Source organism: Eptesicus fuscus, chromosome 6 (assembly GCF_027574615.1).
Source record: "Eptesicus fuscus isolate TK198812 chromosome 6, DD_ASM_mEF_20220401, whole genome shotgun sequence".
Classification (NCBI taxonomy): domain Eukaryota; kingdom Metazoa; phylum Chordata; class Mammalia; order Chiroptera; family Vespertilionidae; genus Eptesicus; species Eptesicus fuscus.
The window spans coordinates 76,735,837-76,758,487 of NC_072478.1; positions in this window are offsets into that span (position 1 = coordinate 76,735,837).

Genomic DNA, 22,651 nt, shown 5'->3' on the forward strand with positions numbered 1-22,651 from the left:
AAACTTCTTCTAATGCCACTTCTTCAAAATAGACTCGCCCAGGCCGTGGTATTTTGTGGAAGAGCCACACTCAAGGGGCCAAAGAGCCACATGTGGCTCGCGAGCCGCAGTTTGCCGACCACGGGCCATTAGCAAAGAGTTAAGAGGAATGGAAGAGCCTCCGATGGTCTCCCAGGTGAGAGAGAGGAAATGGGCAGCACCTGAGCTGAGATGAACTTGAACAACTCAACCTCTAATTGGCTGTATCCCCCCTTACACACCTCCTGGAGCTTAGCAACTCTCTTATCTCCTGACTACCTTGCTTTACTTTTGTTTCTAATAATTTTACTCCATGTTATTATTATCTCAGCTCCTAAGGTAATTGACATCTATTGTATCTGTAGGTAGAAATATATACATAATGGCACACCATACAGACACAATAGATGTAAATCACCTCAAGGGCATAGATAATAATCAAGTGTAGCAAAATAATTAGAAAGTAATGTTTTCAATGTAATTTACTTAATGATAAATTTATGTAATTTAATTTTACTAGAGATGTCTTTCACAACAAGCTTGGAAAATTCCTCAAAATAATAATTAGCATCTATGGACTGGTTTCACCCTCTTGTGAGGAAGATTAACCCTGATCATTGCCTTGGCCACGCCTCCAAGCCTGCCACACCAGTGGGAATGCTTGTCCGGAGCATCCACACCTGGGACTAGAGGCTTGGGCCTCCAACTTGCCGACACAGAAAAGCGCAGGAAGTCTGGACGTGGGAAGAGCTGCCACGCTGCCATCAGAGAGGCTGGAGACTCCCCAGGCCACAAAGCAGGTTGGACCTTTCTTCCATTCATCATGGTTTGGGTTTCTGGGGGTCAGAGCGACTCTGAAATGCAGATGTGCTTATTAGAGAGGGGTTTTGGGAACCACCCCTGTAAGGCAGGGAAGGCAGCAGGACTGGGCCGAGAAGAAGTGGAACTACAACTGCGGTGGAGATGCAGTGAGAGCCCAGCGGATTCCACAGGAGCCCCAACACTGGGAGGGCTCCGCGTGGTTGTCCTGCACGGTGGCAAAGGGCCAGTCAGGGGACGTGGGCTTTCCCGGGAGAGGAGGGGCAGTGTGGACAGGCAGCTCCCTCTACTTAGGGCAGCGCCTGAGGAGGGACTCTGCTGTGAGCCATGGAGCAGGCCGCACTCCTGGCAGCTGGGATGGGAAATAAACGCCTGCAGGAGGGTCTGGTCTGCCCACCACAGCATCCCCTGCATCAGAGTGAACCCAAAAAGGATCAGCTGAGGACTTGTCAGAATAAACATTTTTTCAGGCCCCACAATAAACCTACTGAATCAGAAACTCAGGGGATGGGGCCTAGCAATGTGGTGTAACAAGCTCCCCAGGTGGTTCTGATGTGGCCAGAGATTGAGAACAACAGCCTCGCACCAGCAGTTCTCAGACGCTGGGCTCAGAGCCCATACCTGGGCTCCAAAGAGCGTTTGTTTAAGTGGGTAATATCTACCTATATTTCCCACATGGAAAGTTAAAACTAAGAGATTTAAAAAATACTTTATCAGTTTATTTAAAACTAGAGGCCCAGGTGCACGAAATTCATGCACTCAGGGGGGTCCCTCAGCCTGGCCTGCACCCTCTTACAGTCTGGGAGCTCTCAGGGGATGTCCGACTGACGGCCTGGGGAGCAGGCCTAAGCCATCAGTCGGATATCCCTAGCGCAGAGGCAGATCCTGCATTGTGTGGGATCTGGCCAAAACAGGCTCTCTGATATCCCTGAGGGATCCCAGGTTGTGAGAGGGCGCAAGCCAGCCGAGGGACCCCACTGGTGCATGATCAGGGTCAGGGAGGGACATGGGAGGTTGGCCAGCTAGGGAGGGACTGCAGGAGGGCTCCAGGGTGTGTCAGGCCCATCTCGCTCAGTCCCGATCAGCTGGACCCCAGCAGTAAGCTAACCTACCAGTCGGAGCATCGGCCCCCTGGTGGTCAGTGCATGTCATAGTGAGCAGTTGAGCAGCCTTAGCATATCATTAGCATATTATGCTTTGATTGGCTGACCAGACTACCAGACGACCGGACACTTAGCATATTAGGCTTGTATTATATAGGAAACAGCAATGAGCTCATAATTTTATGAATAATAACTATATTTTCAAAATTAGGGAAAAAATTAGTAAGAAAAGTGGCATTGTTTGACATGTTCACAAACCTCTTTAATGCCTGGCTTCATAGAAGACAGTTGGGTCCTCCTACTTTTACTTTCCATCTGTCTTTACATCACAGTCAGGTAGCTTTTGGAAAACTCCACTGTTCACTTGTCAAAGAATGAGAAAGACAGAGGCAAGTAACATCCTAGCATCTTATAAAAACAGCTTTAACTTGTGGGGGCTGAAATGGCCCTGGAACCCCTCCCTTTGAGGACTGCTGCTCAGCCTTCTCTCCTGGGGCAGAAGGTAAGTAAGGCATTTGAGGTTAGAAACTCCTGGTTCTGTGTATGTTTCGTTGTGTCTTAGATTTTGTGAATGTCACATTGAGGAGACTCTGGATTATGTTATATTTTTTAAAAAGTGCTTTTCTTTTTGCTTTTTTGCCGGTTAGACAATACACTTGGTTGGGCTCAAACTGCAAGCTCTGTGTCTTGGGCAGCAGCTTACCATGTTCTTGACGTCTGTTCTGTGTGCATGTGGTTCGGGGCTCAGCCAGACTCTTGGGCAGAGTTTATGCCAGAAATTGGGGCTCTCTTCTTTCTGGGGTCCTCTTCACTTCCTAGCAGTTGTCGTAGCCCCAAACTCAGCCCTCTGGTTTTGCAGACCAGAAGATGATGAGGTTTCTGTCAGAGTTTTAGCCACTCCACAGAATGCAGATTTCAGTCTAAAGCCCCACAGAATCCTCGCCCTCACATAATGCCATTTCTTTTTTAAAAAATATATATTTTATTGATTTTTTTACAAAGAAGAAGGGAGAGGGAGAGAGAGTTAGAAACATCAATGAGAGAGAAACATCAATCAGCTGCCTCCTGCATACCCCCCACTGGGGATGTGCCCACAACCAAGGTACATACCCTTGACCAGAATTGAACCTGGGACCCTTGAGTCCGCAGGCCAACGCTCTATCCACTGAGCCAAACTGGTCAGGGCCATTTCTTTATTCTGAGTGTCAACTCCCCTCCAGAATCTGCCTGATTTGGGTCCTCTTCAGTATCCGGTGCTTTTGGATCTTTGTTGTTTAGTATTTTGTTGGGTTTACTTGTTATTGGCAGAGAGTCAGGTTTTAGGACCTACCTGGCCATAGGGGAGAGGAAGGAGCATGAAGTCTTGGAGAAACATTCTCAAGCTTCTCCCCATCCCTCTAGGGTCCAACCGAGAAGGAAAAGTACTAACGTATCTTCTAGGATCCTGTGACTAGAATTGCTATGAGTTACACTGTTTGTTTGTGGGTGCAATTCTCTTTTATTTACACTTTTAATTTGTATACCGATTTTTCATTGATTTCCTGGGATGGTATTGGTTAATAAGATGATACAAATTTCAAGTATACAATATTGTAATACATCACCTGTATATTGCATTATGTGCTCATCACCCAAAGTTTAGTGTCCCTTTGTCACCATGTATTTTATTTGATTTTAATTATTCATTCCATGGTTTTTTATTTTTTAATTATAGTTTACATTTACTATTATTCTGTACTAGGGACCTGGTGCACGAAATTCATGCACATTAAAAGGGGATTAATTAGAGGAAATAATTTACTATTGCTATTTGCCCTTTCTCTATAATAGAAGTGTCAGAGATAAAAGAAAATTAGTAAAATGTATATGAAAACCTTCCTCCTGTAAGAGTCTGGGGTGCGCCGCAGGACCCAGAGTCAAGTCCCCGCCCACCCACATGCACCTCAAAATCATGTGACTCAGACCTGGCTGCCCCCCCCCCCCATTGGGCTAGATCCAGACCCGGCCAGTCCCACCCTTGTCAAGCCCTGCCAGGTGGGGGGGTGGGCGCAGCCTCAGGTCCCCCATCAAGCCCCACCGGCAGAGGGGCGCAGTCTCAGGTCCCCCGTCAAGTCCCGCTGGGCAGGGGTGCGGCCTGAGTTCCCCTGACCCAGCACTGGGGGTGCACCTTGAGGACCCCCGTCAAGCCCTGCTGGGTGGGGGGCACAGCATGAGGTCCCCTGTCAAGCCCCACTGGGCAGGGGTGTGGTCTGAGGTTCCCCTGTCCTGGCTCTGGGGCGGGGGGAGCAGCCTGAGGTCCCCAGCCCAGCACCAGGACGGGAAGTGCACCTTGAGGTTCCCTGTCAAGCCCTGCCGGGTGGGGGGGCATGGCCTGCGGTCCCCTGTCAAGCCCAACAGGGGCAGTGGAGGGCATAGCCTCAGGTCCCTGCTGATTGCTCGTTAAGGCTCCTTATGGGAACTTGGCCTCAGCTGTGGGTGTGGCCATCTTTGTGACGGAGTGATGATCAACTAGCATATTCCCTCTTTATAAGATAGGATTAGTTTCATATGTACAGCATAGTGATTAGACAATCATGTACTTTACAGAATGGTCCCCTGATATTTCAGGTACCCACCTGGCCCCATGTATAGTTATTACAATATTATTGACTATATTCTCTATGTTGTAATTTATATTTCTATGACTATTCTGTGCAACTACCAGTTTGTATTTATTAACCCTTTGCACTCACTTGCTTTTTTTCTCGATTCCTTTATTCTAATGCTAACCGTGTCGAGTCACACTTGACATCCAAGTGCAAAAGGTTAATTCCTTCACCTTTTTCACCCAGCCCCCCAAACCTCTATCCTCTGGCAACCATCAGCTGTTCTCTGTATCTATGAGTTTGTTTTTATTTTGTTTGTTCTTCAGATTCCACATGAATGAAATCATATAGCTTTTGTCTATCTCTACCTGACTTAGTATAATACCTTCTAGGTCCATTTGTCTCTTCACATCATCACCTTCCATGTGTGTCTCTGTTCCCAAATTTCCCCTTTTTATGAGGACACCAGTCATATTGGATTACAGTCCACCCCAACAACCTCATTTAACCTGGTTACCTCTGGAAAGACCTTGTCTTGAAATAACTCTGCATCCTCAGGTACTAGGGGTTAGTTAGGCCTTCAACCTATAATACCCTCTAATGGTTCTTGATTCAATGGAGGCTCATATGAACAAATGTATCTAGAAGATTCTCAGGTTGACGACATGTCCATAGGTAATATTCTAAAAAGCGTTTTCCTGCCAAGGGCAAACCTCTTTCCTGTTCTCCTTTGTGTTTGGGGGCTAGAACCTATAGATGCTACATGGATCAGAGAATCACAGGCAGTGCAGGGATGGTGACCATGCTGGCCCCTTCCTTTTGCACAAACCAGAGCAGGGCCCTGCGTATCCCCAGATGAACTAACCAGCAGACAATTTAGTTTCATCCTGAGCCTGACTGTTTACCTGAATCTGTCTCTGTCACATCCTTGGGTAATACTGTCTGAGAGTCATTATTTCTCTTGTCAACACAGACCAGGAAAAGAACATTAAACCAGAGCTCCATCAACTCTGTCTCCCAGCCCCCCCCCCCCCGCCACCATCTTGTCCTATACCTTGTGTCCAGAATCCCAAGGGATGCCGGCACCTACCCCCAGGGCAACATGAAAAATGGCTTTTTCTTTTTAGGGCTTGAAGTGTTCAGATTGATTCCTCGGCTCCAGCTGCTGAATGTTGTCCAGGCCTCAGAGATGAGTGTCTCTGAGGCAGGAGAGACAGGGCCATTCAGTTTCCACAGGCAGCACCTGCAGAGGACTCTGTGCTAGGAGCTGGGCAGGGTGCACAGGAGATGGGAGCTCTGTCCTCAGGGATTGTAGCTGCTCTGAGAAACTTCTGTGACAGTGAGAAGATTTGAACAGTGGGGTCCAGCAAGGCATTGACCTGGGTTTGGGGCCCTGCATAACTGGACTGTTTTTGTCTCTCCTGAGGTTCTTCTTGAGACGGAATAATCCAGACTCTGGGATGTGTCCATGCTAGTCACTTGTATGCTTTTCAGTGTAGGCCCTCAGGGTCAGACCACTGAAGGAGTCCCTCCCGCAGGGACTGAAAACATGCACTGCCCATTATCCAAGGCCAGAGTGACTTAGAAGGAAGGTTTCAGATTGGAGTCAGAAAAGAGGCTGCTCAAGTCCACCTCCCAGGGTCCTTCTGACCCCAACTCCGAGGCATGGAAGGGTCCTGAATTCCGGGAGGGTAAAATGGAAGGGAGGTTACTCTGCCAAAAGGAGGCTGCTCAGTTATGCAGAAGGTGCCGTGGCATGAGAAAGCTCAAGGATGGGGCTTGCCTATCCAGCAGCTGAATGCTCTTCCTCTGCATTCAACTTCTTTCTCACCATTCTTGAGACTTTGGTAGAGTTTCAAAGAGAAGCCTGGCCTGTGCCCTCCTGCAGCAGTAAGAGGAAGGGCTGGTCCCTCCTCGTGGGCAAGTAGACAAGACTGGGATGGACAGTCCCCTGATGCTGAGTGGTGGCGGAGGCAGGGTAAGAGGCATGGATGGCCCTGTGTGTTCAGACATGAACCCTGTGAGGGGCCCAGGAGGACTTGCAGGCATCAGCCAGGGAACAGGTGGAAGGGACCATTTCCTGCCGGAAAAGCCGGGGGAACACGTCACTGTGATTCAAGTTACCCATGCAGTCAATCAGTTAAAATCCAGCCTGGTAAATCTTGTGCGACAAAGGGCAGCACAAATGTAAGTAGAATACAGACAGAGGGGCAGTGGTCAAGAACATGGTAGTTTGCGTGGTTAGAGAGCTTAGCAGGCATGCTCAAATTACGGCCCGCGGGCCACATGCGGGTGTTTTTGCCGTTTTGTTTTTTTACTTCAAAATAAGATATGTGCAGTGTGCATAGGAATTTGTTCATAGTATTTTTTTAAACTATAGTCCAGCCCTGCAACGGTCGGAGGGACAGTGAACTGGCCCCCTGTTTAAAAGTTTGAGGACCCCTGGTAGAGCTCAGGCTCTGGAATCGGAAAGCTTGGTTTGAGGGCCATTGGTCACTTGCCAGCTGTATGGCCATGGATAGGTTAATTTTTCTATGTATTGGTTTCCTTATATAACACAGATGATAACTATCTTTAGGGTTCTTGCGGGATTCAGTGAGATAGATAATCCATGTAAAGACTTAGCATCACTCATTCATGTGTTCATTCACAATTTAGATGTGTGTGTCTGGATCCCTTGCAGTGTGCCAGGTCCTGTTCTAGGCGCCAGGATACACCAGTGGATAAAAGCAGACAAAAATCATGTTTCCCCGCACCACTGAACTTAGGTCCATGTGGTGTTTACAGTAAGACCTCAAAAAAGATAACAAGGTTTATTCCTCAGGTGACATTGGGGAAAGAAAGAAAAGGGTGAGTGAGGACATGAGAAAACAGAAAGGCAGTGAGCTAAAGGCACTCGAGTGCAGCCACAAGCACAAGCAAACTTGGAGAGACACAGGCACAGGGGGCTGGGATCTGAGTGGCTGCTCGGCAGCCTCTGCATGCTTCCCTGTGACCAGAAATCAAGGCGGCCTTGAGTTGGAGAGCATCTCAGCACCGTGGTAACTCAGACACTCAGGTTCCAGCCAAGGGAATGCTGCTACTCACCTGAGTCTGCAGCCACCTCCCCCAGATGAACTGGGGTGGACTATACACCAGGGGATCCTGCCTCACTGTTCAAAGCCCGTAGCACAGTGACAACCTCCCCACCGTGTCACAGGGTCGGATGCGAAGAGCAATTAGAGAATGAGAAAGTTATGCAGGACTTCAGCCTGAGAGCGCTGAGGAATTGGCAGTTCACTATTAGAATGGAAAACGTGTCAAGGGGATTTGGGGAGCAGGATATGCTGACTGAGGTGGTCGGCCTGTAGAAGATTCTGGCAACACAGTAATAGGCCATTTCCTAATTCAACTGAGCCAAAGGCTCCCACTGCCTTAGAAAATTGGGCAGCCTCCTTTCCCTGTCATCTCAGGCCCCCCGCCACTCCGAGCGAGCTGCTGTGGATGTGATGTTTGCAGGGCGCATTCCCAGACTTAATCAGCTCTCCTGCCCTGAGCCAGTCACCACCTGCTGTGTGTGAGTGGGCCGTTTGCAGTGTTTACTGTGCAGGAACATTTAATGGGATCCTAACAGCAGCCTGGATCCCTAATATAGCCCTGGCAGGCATAGGGTGTCAGCAGCAGCACCATTGCATTCTGTGAGCCCCACGCATCTCGTGACCTGTCCAGAAGTGACAATAATGGAAGAATGACTAACATTAAGTATGAGATAATAACCACTAACATAACTCGAGTCCTTGCTGTGAATAAGGTGCTGTTCTAAGCATTCAACATGTGTAATGTTACTTAAGCGTCACAAAACCTCTGTAAGATAGGTGCAGTTATTCCATTTTGCAGATGAGGAAACTGAGACCTGGGAGTTTAAGGGACTTTCCCCAAGTCTCTCAGTTGGTCAAGGGCAGAGTCAGGATCAGAACCCAGGCGTTTGTCCCGGGGTCCTTGTTCCTGCTCATTGGAACTTGTCCCACTTCTCCTTGTGGATCCACAGCCTGCTTTAGTGTAAGGCTGTGCAGAACCTGATGCTCACCCAATTTCGGGGGCTTCAGTCTAAAGCCATGTCTTCCTCTGTGAGGTCTGGTTCCTTCGCCTGGTTTGTGTGATTTGTTACTCCAGCAAGTACACTTGGGATGGTCTGGAGACAATTCAAACTCACTGTTGGACTGTTTAAACTTCATTGACCTTTTTCTGGAACTTTTTCTGGAATCTTTGCATGGACTCTTACATAACTCAGTCCAGCCACCCAAGGAATCTGGATAAGAACATTGCCAGGAGACCAGGATTCCTCTCCCTCTGGCTGTGTGTGTATTTTTTTTGTTTTTTGTTTGTTTGTGTTTTTTGTTTGTTTGTTTTTTGTTTTGTTTTTATCTTCTTTATTCCACACATGGGGTAGAAGTTATGCCTCGGGTTTTTGAAGTTGTTCAACTAGGTGGCACTGCTTTACTTAAAAAAAAAATTGTGAAACTGTCTTTTAGTAATATTATTCTCCACACCCTTCTGAAATGTAAACCCTTAAAATAGGTACATCACACACACAGTGTTCTGTTCTGTTAGCAGTGGTCAGCAAACTGCGGCTCGTGAGCCACATGCGGCTCTTTGGCCCCTTGAGTTTTTAGCAAAGGCCAGCTTAGGAGTACCCTAATTAAGTTAATAACAATGTACCTACCTAATAGTTTAAGTTTAAAAAATTTGGCTCTCAAAAGAAATTTCAATCTTTGTACTGTTGATATTTGGCTCTGTTGACTAATGAGTTTGCCGACCACTGTGTTACAGCATTAGGTTGATATGGGCAGAAGTAAAGTGAGATATATAGATGTAGATGTAGATGTAGACGTAGACGTAGACGTAGACATATCCCAAAGCTAAAGGGTGTATAAAATCTGAGAAGAGAGTAGGATGATGACAGAAATGATCTGAGCACCTCAGAAGGGGCCGGAGAACAGGTTATGGGAAAGAGCAAGTTCTTACTAATTCCTACATACCCCTTCCTCATGAATGAATGAATGAATGAATGATGAATGACCACAGAAACTTGGCCAAGAGCAAGTTAGCAAACAGGGAAGAGAGTACAAGAATTTTACTATGAATTAAGTTCAGCATTAACAAGGTAGCACTCTCCTTTGTGACCCTATGAAGCAGTGGTCACCATCACAAGTGACTGGATATGGAAAGATTAAAGTGCAAGGTCTCTGCCCTGGCCAGGTGGCTCAGCTGGTTGGAACCTTGTCTGTACACCAAAAGGGTACACCAAAAGGTTCAATACCCAGTCAGGGCACATACCTAGGCTGCAGGTTCCATTGATGTTTTTCTCTCACATGTTTCTCTTTCTATTTCTCCCTTCCTCTCTCTCTCAAATCAATAAAACATATTATCAGATGAGGATAAAAAAGAAAATAAAGTGTGGCATCTCCAGCAGCCCCGTTGCCTTGGATGAGTTCCAGAGATGTGCACAGAGGCTGTTCTGTAATGGGGCACCTCTTTGCTGTCTCTTTCTCCGGGGGGGGGGGGGGGGAAGGGGTGGTTTCTGGCAGACCAGGAGAAAAGCAGTCACCTGAGGCGCAGGCCCAGCATGCTCCCCTTAGAGAGCCAGAGCTGCCAGACGTGCTCAGGGATAAAGAGCGCAGTGTCCTTAGATGGGAAGACCTGGTACTGTTAAGTTGGCAGCACTCTCTGACTTCGTCTACAAGTTCAGTGGATTCCAAATCAGAGTCCCAGCAGGATATTTCACAGAAGCTGTCAAACTGATGGAAGAAAAACAGTTTTGTTTAAGAGAAAAGAAAGAAGAAATAATTGAAAGAGAACAGGGAGAGCTGTAGTTGACCAAACATATATCAAAATATATAATAAAGGTACAGTTATTAAAACAGCTTAATGAATAGATTGTTGGAATAAAAAAGAGGATGCAGAAATGGTTTCATGCTTATGCAAGAATTTACTTTATGGGAAAGATGGAATTTCACATGGGTAGAAAAAGAATGGATTATTTTTCTATGGATGGAGAGTTGTTGTCCCAACATCTCTGATTTACTAGTAATAAAGGCAGATATTCCCCAGCACCAAAGTGTAATTGAGATGTGCTGAAGATCTGTATTCAAGACCGTGATAGAAGATGAAATGGATGGTACCATTTTGATAACTTTAGAGTAAGTTAGGTCTTATAGGTAGAATAAAAAGTGCCAGAAGTTTTAAGAAATTATTAACCCTTTGCACTCGCTTGCTTTTTTCTCGATTCCTGCTACCGATGCTAACCATGTCGAGTCACACTCGACATCCGAGTGCAAAAGGTTAATAGATGTGTGAGATAAGTTTAAAGTTTGTATATATGAAAGGCATTATAAGGGAAGTTAAAATAAGCAATACTCTTACCTAGCTGAATGTTTGAAAATCTTCATAATAAAATGTTGGGGGGAAAGCAACACACTGAGAGAGAATATTATGGCACAAATTATATGCAGGACTAATATTCAGACTATATAAACCACCTATACATGCCAAAAATGAAAAATTGACAAATAATAGAAATAGGCAGTTAGGATAAGAAGAAATGCCAACAGACTATAAATACAGGAAAAGTTGTTCAACATGACTGGTATTCAGGGAAATGAAAATTAAATCAACAATTATCCAACACTTCTTATCCGTTAGATTGGAAATAATTGAACATATTGATCATATTCTGTGTTGTTAAAGAAACAGACACTCTCATCCATTCTTGTTTGGGAGGGCAACATGGCAATATTATCAACAATTTAAATGTACACACCCCTTACTCTAGAAATTCTGTATCTTAGAATTTATTCTAATGAAAGACATATTTTCTTCAAGATTCATGTAGAGATATTGGGGGAAATACCCATCATTAGAGGAATACTTAAATAAACTATTGATATACATAAACTATGGTCATTAGAAAGAATGTGGTATATATACAGACACATATGCATTGACACAAAAGTCTTTTCAAGGTATTTTTCTTTGTCAGTGAGAAAGACCAGTCAGAAAACAATTTGTAGAACAATATTCCCATTATGTGAAGGGAAACAAAAATGTGTTTTGCGTGGAAATATAATCGGACAGATGGCCATCACAATGCCTTCTTTCTCTTTGTCTCTCTATGTGCCTCTCTCAGCAATTCTGGCCTCCTGATCTTTTTGAACATGCCAACCTCTCTCTCAACCCGGGACCTTTTTACTTTTCTAAAACGCTCTTCCTCTGACTTCATAAGCCTGCCTCCTTCTCATCCATGAAGTGTCAAATTGTAGTCACAATGGTTATTAGTCACCAGTCCACCCTCACCCTACCAATAATTTCCTGCTCCTCTGCCTGACTGGACCTCAGTTTTACTCCCTGTATATGGTTTTGGTAGGATGAATCCCGTGACCAGTTCCTGGAGTGAGTCATGACTGACGAGAGCAATTAGTTTGGGAATGGGACAAGTTGGCCCAAGCAGGTCAATGAAATTTAATTCCTGGGTATATTTTGCAGTGTGGTAGAAATGATGGCTAGGATTAAGAGAAGTTAAGGTTCCAAGAGGTGCTGGAAGATGTATTGGGTCTGTGTGAATGGAGCCAGTGCTGAGGCAGCTAAGCCAGAAAGTGGAGAGAGAATCCAGTGCCATGGTGATGTCACTGGAACCACTGGGTGAATCTGTGCCTCTCGGTGTTTTGGTTGGAGTGCCTGGGCTTTCTGTTGTTTCCAAAAGCATCACCCCACCTGAACCTGAAGTAGCCCCTCCGTCTGACCTGTGGTTTCTTCTCATGCATTGCCTGTGTCCACCCATAAACTGTAAGCTCCACAGGAACAGGTACATGTCTATCTTAATTACTGCTACAGCCCCAGGGTTTAGCACCATAGTTAAAACTTGGGGTTTTGTATTCAAAATACAGGAATGAGTGGATATATGAATGAGTCAAAGTGGAGGACCTGTGCATGTTTTCTCTGTATATTTATGCATCTCTTGAATCCTTTACCTAAAGGATATATACTATGTATTACTTTTATAATGTTTAGTAAACAGGTAAAAAAATATGAAAAATATGCTTCCAAATGTTCATAGAAGTTATCTTTGATGTTAGAGTGTGATTCGGTTCTTTACTTCTTCATATTTTTCAAAATATCTATAATGAATTCAGATTGCCTTATAATTTTTTAATGGAATATTTTAATGAATACTTTTCTGAGCTTAATAACAAGGCTCTAAAGTGCGAACTAGAAAAGAATCCTTGTGGAACATCCTGTGACACTTTCCAGGCCTAAAGAGGACTGATAAAAGGACCCCCCACCGCAGAAAGAAGTGGCCACTGCAGCTTTGGTGGGGTGATGGAAATAGAAGGGGGCCCGTCTGCTCTCTCACTGCCCTGAGTTTGACACAGGCTGCAGGTTCTCCCCTTTAAATTCATGGGTAGGGCTCCCTTGTAGCTCAGGAAGAGGCTCGGAGCCCTTTGAGGCTCTGTGTCTGTGTCTTCCAGTGTGGCAGGCCCTTGCCACGTATAACTATTGAACACTTAAAATGTGGCAAACGTGAGCTGAGATGTGCTCTAAGTATAAAATACATGCTGGATTTTGCAAACACTAATGTAAAATGTCTCCATCATTTTTATGTCAGTCTTATGTTGAATTGTTTGAATATGCTGGCATAAATAAAGCATGTTAATAAAATGAAAAACACACACACAAAAAAGTGTGAACTAGATATTCCATTGTAGACCAGTGTTGATTAAATAGGAAGGAGTCCAATGTCTACAAGAATTAATCTCTCAGCTACTCAGGTTAAGGATAATGGTTAGTCTCTTATTGAGGGGAGACAGTTGCAGAGATCAAAAACAACTAAGTTTCTTTATAATGTGTGTTGGACTTCATGCAATAAACCTCCTTCAGGCACTTCAGGCACTTCAATAGGGAATGTGGCCAAGAGTGCTGTTTATCTTCCAATTCCTCTTCTCTTCTTCTTCTCTAGAGATAAAACCCAAATTTTTAACTGAACTCATGATCTTCTAGGATAAGACCTACATTTCCCAGCTTCCTTTGCAGCTTATGTGGCCCTGGCACTACATTTTAGCCAGCAGGGTGACCTTGAACATAGAAGAGTCAAGTGAAGTGTTCCTGAAGGAATGAGCCGTCATCTGTCCTCCCCGATGCCTGTAGTGTGGTCAGGATGGCTGGGGCTCCAGCCTTTGGGAACAGGAGCAGGAATCTGGGTGTCCCAGGTAACAAGATAAGACAGAAGTAGCCTGGGTCTCTGATGCCTTGGAGCACGGTGCCAGCTCTGAACTGCTCTCCTGCAGTGTTCTCTCATGGGAGAAGGAAACTTCCATCTGTTCAAGTTACTAGTATTGCTTTCTTTTTTCTTCTTTTTACCATAATTTAGTTGAAATCAAATTTAACTGATACAAAGAGTGTGGTCATCTTCAAGAAATTCTATTATTCTCCATCTTTCTGAGTTGACCCTATTTTTCAGACAATCCCAGGTTAATGAAACCCAATGAGCATTGTGATATTTAGATACCTGGACCAAGCAGACACCCCCCTGAATAACTTGGTAAAAATTCTTATGTCCAAAGTAAACAAAACCAAGGAAGCACCTCCCTTCAACCTCTCCCTAACCCCTTTACACAAAAACATACACAGCAAGACAGACACTTACATAATCAGGTCATGACTATTTTCTCAAAGAACCTTGTATTCTGCTTTCCTCATCTATGTCATTATTGTTCATTCAAACTCTCTTTCTATACTAGCTTCCAGAAAAGAGGGAAAATTATTATATGCTGGTGTGCTATCTACATACATATGGAATAAGTTGTATGCTAACCCCAAGGCTTAACACTGTACTTGGTACATAGCAGACACCTAATAAATATTTGTTGGATAAATAAATAACTCATTTTAAAAGGCAACATTGAAATACATTAATAGCCAAAACCGGTTTGGCTCAGTGGATAGAGCGTCGGTCTGCAGACTGAAGGGTCCCAGGTTCGATTCCGGTCAAGGGCATGTACATTGGTTGCGGGCACATCCCCGGTGGCGGGTGTGCAGGAGGCAGCTGGTCGATGTTTCTCTCTCATCGATGTTTCTAGCTCTCTATCCCTCTCCCTTCCTCTCTGTAAAAAATCAATAAAATATATTTAAAAAAAAAGAAATACATTAATACATAGCTAATAAATAAATGAAGAACACCCCTTTATGAATGACTAATTGGAGGAGATAAGAAATTCACATGAGACAAAGTGTGGGAGCTGTTTCACAAATATCCTCCTCAGAAGAATTATGCACATCATTGTGTTTTCTCGAAGGCGCACCGAGAAGAGGTCATGGCCTTCCTGTCATGGACATAAGCACAGGCTTCACCTGGCGCTCTTCCGTGCTTCTGATGTGCAAAACCTCAAGGGGGAAAAGATGGCCAGGTGGTTTTTTTTTTAACAGTTTATCTAGGTGAATACTGGCACCTCAATTTGTATTAAAAAAGAAAGAAAAAGTGGTAAACAAAGATAATGTAGAGTTTAGGTTTCAAAAATAAATAATGGTGGTAGAAATGCAGCTTTCCTGTAAACACAGATAATGGATTAAGACCAGAGAAACCTGGTATCTCAGGGCGGAGTGGATCTGAGAGGTAATCTATTCCAGTGAAACTATATTTTTTATAACATATAAGTCTGTACTAGATAAGTTATCACCATGGGTAAGTTTTCAGACAGAGAAAAAGCTGTATACGGGTGTTGGGAGGAAGAATGCCATGTGGGGAAAACTGGGTAAAATGAATGCTCTTGTCTTTGTCTTAATCTTCAAGCCTGTCTCTGGTCATGTCTGAATGTAATTTCAGCAGACAGGGCATCCATGGGCTTCGTGAAAGTCCTGTGAGAGGAACGAGGAGAAACCAATGCCAGTATATGCCATAATCACCGCGCAAGTGTACACTGCACACCTGCCTGCCTCACCAGTTCCTAGAAATGTGTACACTGCCTGGTTCTCCAGTGCCCGGCATTGCTGGGATATAGTTGGCAATCAAAAAGTTCACTGAATTGATAATATTAGATGATTTTTTTTCACATGGAAGGAAGGAAGTGGCTCTTTGAAAGTGATTTAATAGCTTTAGGAGATGGAAAAAAAGAAAAGGGAAAAGTTTGACTATCTCTTTTTTTTTAATATATTTTTATTGATTTCAGAGAGGAAGAGAGAAGGAGAGAGAGAGAGAGAAACATCAATGATGAGAGAGAATCATTAACTGGCTGCCTCCTGCTGGAGATCGAGCCCACAACCTGGGCATGTGCCCTTGACTGGAATTGAACCAGGGACCCATCAGTCTGCAGGCCGAGGCTCTATCCACTGAGCCAAACCAGCTAGGGCTTGACTATCTCTTTTATCTCTGAGATTGTTCTTTGGGATTTGCTGTGTGATTTTTGCCCTATGTGATAAAAAAGATTGAAGACCTGGCGGCTCACTAGAAAGTGATAGGCTCATTATTACTGGATTCTTCGAAGATCATTGCATATCAGTAGTTTCCTTCTGAGAGGGGATGGGGAGATCAGAAGGTAGGGAAGCAAAAGAGTGATTCTGAGTTTTTCTGTTGTATACTCTGTGTTTTTCTCAATATGCTTTCTTGGATTCTTTGGTTCTACCCACAGCCCTATTCCCTGGCAATTCCCTTCATCCCTGCGTAGCCTGTTGAAAGGGCAAGCAGAGGCAGCCAGGCTGTCAGAGAGGAGCTGGGTGAGAGATTGTGGGAAGTGAGGGGCAAGGAGAAAAAACCCAGCAATTCAAACACACAGGCTTCATGGCTATATGCAGTGACCAGACAGGGAGACGGGAGACTGCCTCTGTATGATGAATGCCCTTGAAGGGTCCTAATTTAGGTGGATATCTCTAAGTTGCTATGAGTAATCTCTGAGATATATTTTTATCTTTATTGTTGAAAGTACTACAGATGTCCGCTTCTCCCTCATTGACCCTCCCCCCCACTTATTGTGTGTGTCCATGGGTTATGCATATATGCGTATAAGTTCTTTGGTTAATCTCTTTCCACCCCTCTTCCCGCTTCCCTCTGAGATTCATCAGTCTGTTCTATGTTTCCATATCTCTGGATCTATGTCAGTTTATTTTGTTCATTAGATCCCACATGTAAGTGACATCATGTGATACCTGTCTTTCTCTGGCTTATTTCACTTACAAAAAACTCTCCAGGTCTATTCCTGCTGTCTCAAAGGGTAATATGTCCTTCGTTTTTTACAGCTGTATAGTATTCCATTGTGTAAATATAACACAGTTTTTTAACCCACTCATCTACTGATGGCACTTGGGCTGTTTCCAGACCTTAGCTATTGCAAATAGTACTGTTATGAATATAAGGGTGCATATATTCTTTTTGATGGGTGTTTCTGGATTCTTAGAATATAATCCTAGAAGTAGGATCACTGGGTCAAATGGCAGTTCCATTTTTAATTTTTGAGGAAACTCCACACTATTTTCCACAGTGGCATTATGCACCTGCATTCCTACCAGCAGTGTACTGGGGTTCCTTTTTCTCCACATCCTTGCCAGCACTTGTCCTTTGTTGATTTATTGATGGTAGCCATTCTGGCTGGTATAAGGTGATACCTCATTGTCATTTGCATCTCTCTGATGATTAGTGACATTGAGCATTTTTCATGTGTCTCTTTGCCATTTGTATGTCTTCTGAGACATTTTTGCTTGGTAAAAGATATTTATTTCTGTGAATACTTATTGGTGTGGGGTGTTTGCGTGTGTGTGGGTATGTGTGCCCGTTCCCACCTCTATCTCCTGCCCTAAAAAGTCTAGCTACTAGTCTTTCTTTCTGTGGCCAGTTGCATTGTTGCCTTTGTATTATAGCATATTTTCGCCATTGGGACTTGGACTGTTAGGCACAATCCTCTCTTTTACAGATGAGGAAACTGAGGCCCAAGGGGGTCAAATGACCTACTTACCCAGGGTCAGAAGTTTTGAGACAGAACCAGACTGGGCCTCAGGTGTCCTGCAATGCCAAGCCTATGACATTTCATTTCCTTAAGCCCTCTCCTCGTTTTAGCCATGCTCAGGTCAGCCCCCACTGCACCAGGCCCCTCTCGGCAGGCTGAATCTGACTTGGACATACTTTCTTCTTTTCCAGTAAAGTTTTTCCATGTGGTCCTTCATATAATTGGCCCAAGGCTAGGAAAGATAATGTATTCTGGTGTCAGGGGTTAAACCCTTTAGCTGTTCCAAAGTTAGCTTTCTGCCCTCTACATTTTCAGCTGTGGAGCCAAGTAAATCTAGGACAAATGCTCTCATGAATCGCTGATGGGGTCTGTAAAGAAGAATGTTTCCAGGCCCTCTGAGACCTGGCTTAAGAAATGCAAGTCATTTTAGAAAAAGAGAAAGGCTGCTACTTTTCAAACCAATACTTCAGGCACCCTCTGAGTAACTGACCTGCAAGCTCAGTGTTAGCTCAAATGGACGTGATCCCCTCAGCTTCACTTGGCCTGTCATCTCAAATCCCCACTGCAGCGTTTCGCATTTGAGGAGTAACTCTGTTTGGAGACAGAAGGCAAGACTACAAAAGACTAGAATGACAAGCCGAGAAGAAGCCAGCAAGTCAAGGGGGAGAGACACTCTGCAATGGCAAGCAGCACTGAAGCTGCTGGGCCAGAAGTTCAAGAGCATCAGGAATCTCATTCCCCTGCCAGCTTCCTGCCCATGCACAGGCGATTGCTGGCATGTGGAGGTTGAAAGGACCAAGAGGAAGGAGCTGAAGGCGCTGAACAGAACTTGTAAACCCTTGGGGTGAAGGAAGCAGGCTTCAGAAATGGGAGCTAATTGGACCTGCAAGGAACTCAGTACCAGCCTCTAGGCCTGTGCTTTGAGCCTGTGCTGGGTCCTTCTAAGGGTTAGCCCACACCCTCTATATCTGCTGTCCACCGCTTTGTACAAATAGTAAAAACACCCTGGACTCGGCACTTCCCCTGCTGCTATCCTGGGCACTCTTCCCATGCACTGGGCATTCATTTAATCTTCCCCAAAAACCTGTTAGAAAGGTTATGATTATCCCTAGTTTCCAATTGAAGAGGCAAAGCTCTGTAAAGTTAAAAACAAAAAAAAAATCCCCAATTTATATACTTGCAGATGAGGAGAAAAGTCTAGATGTAAACCAAGGTCGCTCTGACCCTAGAACCCAGAGTCTAAATCATTATGCTAATTATCTCTTGCAGTGTGTGTGCTCTACAAGAACTTGCCATGTTACCAAGTTACCTCTTGGTTACCATGTTTAGATGCTGCCAACGTTATTCAGATGTCCCAGGCTTTCTGATCAACTTAAAGGGCATTTGTGATGTTCTGGAGTGCTATGCTTCCTCCCTCCTTCTCTTCTCCTGCCTTTTCTCTTTCTCTTCCTCTCTTCCTTCTTCTCATTCCTTTTTTCATTTCCTCTATAGCTCAATAGAAGCTCTCTCTGACCCAACAATATTGTTGAAACCAATATTTGCTTCCCTGTGCCATAAGGTTTCCTATCTGGGGACAAAGTCCACTCTATCCTTTCCTTTTGTAATTTCCAACTCTGCTCATCAGAACTTTTTTTCAGAGTTTTAACATTCACAGTAAAGCAAAAAATGTTTGGTGAATCTCATAAAGGCAGGGCTAAGAATTGTCCATAAAAAATAGCACCCAGAGACCAAGAACCACCATAGAAATCAGATCAAAATGAAGATTAGGTCACCAAGGAAAGGAATTGGTCACCAAGACAAACTGAGGGTGTCATCAAGGCCAAGAGAAAGGAGGCTTTTCTACCAAGGATGAATTGTGGGGGAGGAGATAGTTAGTAGATTGAGTATATAAACCTTCTTAGTTGACTTTTAAACTACCAGCTGGCAATACTCTTCCTTCTCCCTAGGCTGCCTCTTATAGCCCAGCCAGGAAATGGCAGGTTGTCTTCTCTTCTTTACCTGACCCAGATTCCTGGTGTGCGTCCTGCCCAGCCTGGTTCCTCCCATCCTCTAGACCCCCTGATTAATCCAGGCCCTGGGCAAGGAGTCTTTACAGACACCCTACCTTCCGCCCACCTCCTTCCTCATCACAAGAAAGTGGGTGGTGAAATCACAGCTAGAAAAGAACATTCCTGGAGGTAATCTCATAATTTACAACTTCTCACTGTCTAGGTGAACGGAGAGGGGAAGGGAACCTCTGTTCCAACCATGAAATTACAAAAATAGCCAGGATCACTGAGGACCATCTCTCCCCATTCCTGTGTTTTGTTAGCTCAGCTCCAAATGACTTAACTAGAACAGACAAAAGCTCATTAAAATATCATGTTGGACGAGATGTAATTTTCAGAATAATGTTAACATCAAACAAGCAATTTAGAGGCAGCATTGCTCTGGCCCTACAAGTGAGGAAGTAATTTGCAAGGTAAGCACTCTTCTCGCCAGTGGGGCTTGGATGCTGGATGGAAGGTGAATGATTACAGAAGAAGGGGCTGTTGCTGTGAATCTAGAAATTTCATGTTGACTAAACCCAACCTTATCTAGTCAGCCCTATTCTCTGAATATTGGCTTTTCCAGAAGAAATTCTTTTTATACCTAAATTCACTAATTACACATTCTCCAACTTGACGGTTCAGCAATTCTTCCATACAAATCAACCACCTGTCCACTTTTAAGAGACAAATTAACCTGAGTCTTCCAGAGTCATCTTCCCCATAGAGAGGATCTGTCTGTGAGAGGCATTATGGAAAATATGACTAAGGTAAAGGAATTTCTTTCTTTCTTTCTTTTTTTAAAAATATATTTTATTGATTTTTTACAGAGAGGAAGGGAGAGGGATAGAGAGCTAGAAACATCGATGAGAGAGAAACATCGACCAGCTGCCTCCTGCACACCCCCTACTGGGGATATGCCCGCAACCAAGGTACATGCCCTTGACCAGAATCGAACCTGGGCCCTTTCAGTCCGCAGACCGACGCTCTATCCACTGAGCCAAACCGGTTTTGGCAGGTAAAGGAATTTCAGAGATAGCTAGTTAGGTATAGTATAAAGAATATTGCCTCAAATTAGATCTGACTTTGAGTACTAGCTCAGTCATTGCAGTGGGTCAAACAGTGTGCCTCCCAAATGTATGTTTCCCCAGACCTAGGGTTTTGCAGATGTAATTAGTTAAATTAAGATGAGGTCATATTAGATTATAATACTAATGACTGGTATTCTAAGAAAAGGGGAGGTACACAGACATACAGAAGGAAAAAGGCCATGTGAAGACAGAGGCAGAGATTGGAGTGATGCTCCTACAAACGAAGGAACTACCAGAAGCTGGAAGAGGCAAGGAAGGACTCATCCCTGGAGCCTTCAGAGTGAGCATGGCCCTGCCAACACCTTGTTTTGGGGCTTCCAGTGTCCAGACATGTGAGAGAATAAGCTTCTGTTGTTTTAGCCGCCAAGGTGTGGTAACTTGTTACAGCAGCCCTAGGAAACTAGAACAGTCACTCATCAGCTGAGTAAACTTGAATTAGTTAGTTATCCTCTTTGAGCTTCAGTTTCTTAGTCTGGACCTGAGTTTAGGTCTATGATGTTAGGTAAGTTATCTAATTGCTCTATTTTCTCATCTTAAAATGAGGATAATACAATTTACTTTTTTAAATAAATGAATTAGTGTTAACATGTGTTGAGCACTTAGGACATCATAATCACTAACATTCATGTCACCAAGTATTTGTTATTTATTTCTTTATCCTGCCTTGATCTGAAGAGAAATTGAGATGGCTTAACAAATTCTTGCCATAAACCATGATACACTTGCACAGAATTTGATGCTAAGCTTTTCAATATCCAATGCAAAAAGGGAAACATGACATTCTATGTGACACATAGCCACAGGGAAATTTACCACAAATTTCTCCTGGCAATCCTAGGTAAGCTACTAGTGGGCCAGGCTGTACAATCCCACAGCTCCAAATATTTTTTGTACATGTTCCCAGATTTAATTCAGCCTCCCATGTTATTAAATTTATACTCACATTAGCAGACACAAGGGAAGACCCATTTCTGTCCAGAAAGAACTTCTAGTCCAGCAGCAGGGTGGTGAGTGGAGGGCATTCTCACAGGCCTGCAAGAAACTGATGTAAGACAGAACAGAATCGTGTTCTCAGTCCTTCGAAGGTTGAAAGGTTGATGGATAAATCACTACCATTCTAAAGCAACACAAACCCATGTCTTTCCTCACAGCGAGGGAACACGTTTCTCTCCTTTAGTGGCTACTCCAAACCTCTTCTCACCTCCTGCCATCACCCTGCTGCCCAAACAGGGTCGTTTGAAGGATAAGAGCCTTCATTTTCCTGAATAACCTACTATGAGGATTGCCATTTCCAAGAAAATGGTAATCAAAGCATTAAACAAGAAACCATGTGCTAAGTGCTGGAAATATACTGGTGGATAGAAACGGAGAAAATGTTTACCCTAATGGAGGTTCTGATCTACCAGGAGAGACAGACATTAATTATTTATCACCAAATGGAAGGTGATAATGTTCTTTACCATGAGAGTGGGCAATAAAGAGAATTACTGTAGCTAAGGGAGTTCAGGGAGATAGTCCTGGAGAAGGGATGGTTGAGCTGATATCTGAAGGATCCTGGTAAATAAGGGTGAGAAGAGCATTCCAGACAGGATGGACAGCATGCACTCAGGTCCTGCGATGGGCTCAGCTTGACTAGAATGTACAGAATGGAGCCCAGTGCCAGTGCTTCGGAAAGAGCAAGGCAAGGCATGGAGAGAAGGTGAGGCTGTTGAGTTAGATGGCATCCGGCGCATGCAGGACCTTGTCAGCCATGCCAGGTTTTGTCTTTGGCGAAAGAGAAATGCGAAGCCATCTGAGAGTTGAGAAGTTTGCTATGCAGTGTGGTTCCTGGGTCAGAAGCATGGGCTCCCTTGAGGAAGATGCTAGAAAGGCAGGACTCAGGCCTAACCGACACCTACTGAAACAGAATCTGTTCCCTGGTGATTGGTATGTGTGTCAGAGTTTGAGAAGCACCAGTTTAGAACATTTACAGATAGTGTAGGACTTGCCAAGTGTGGAACATCTACTCGAAATACCTGTGGTATTAAATATGTGTGTGTGTAT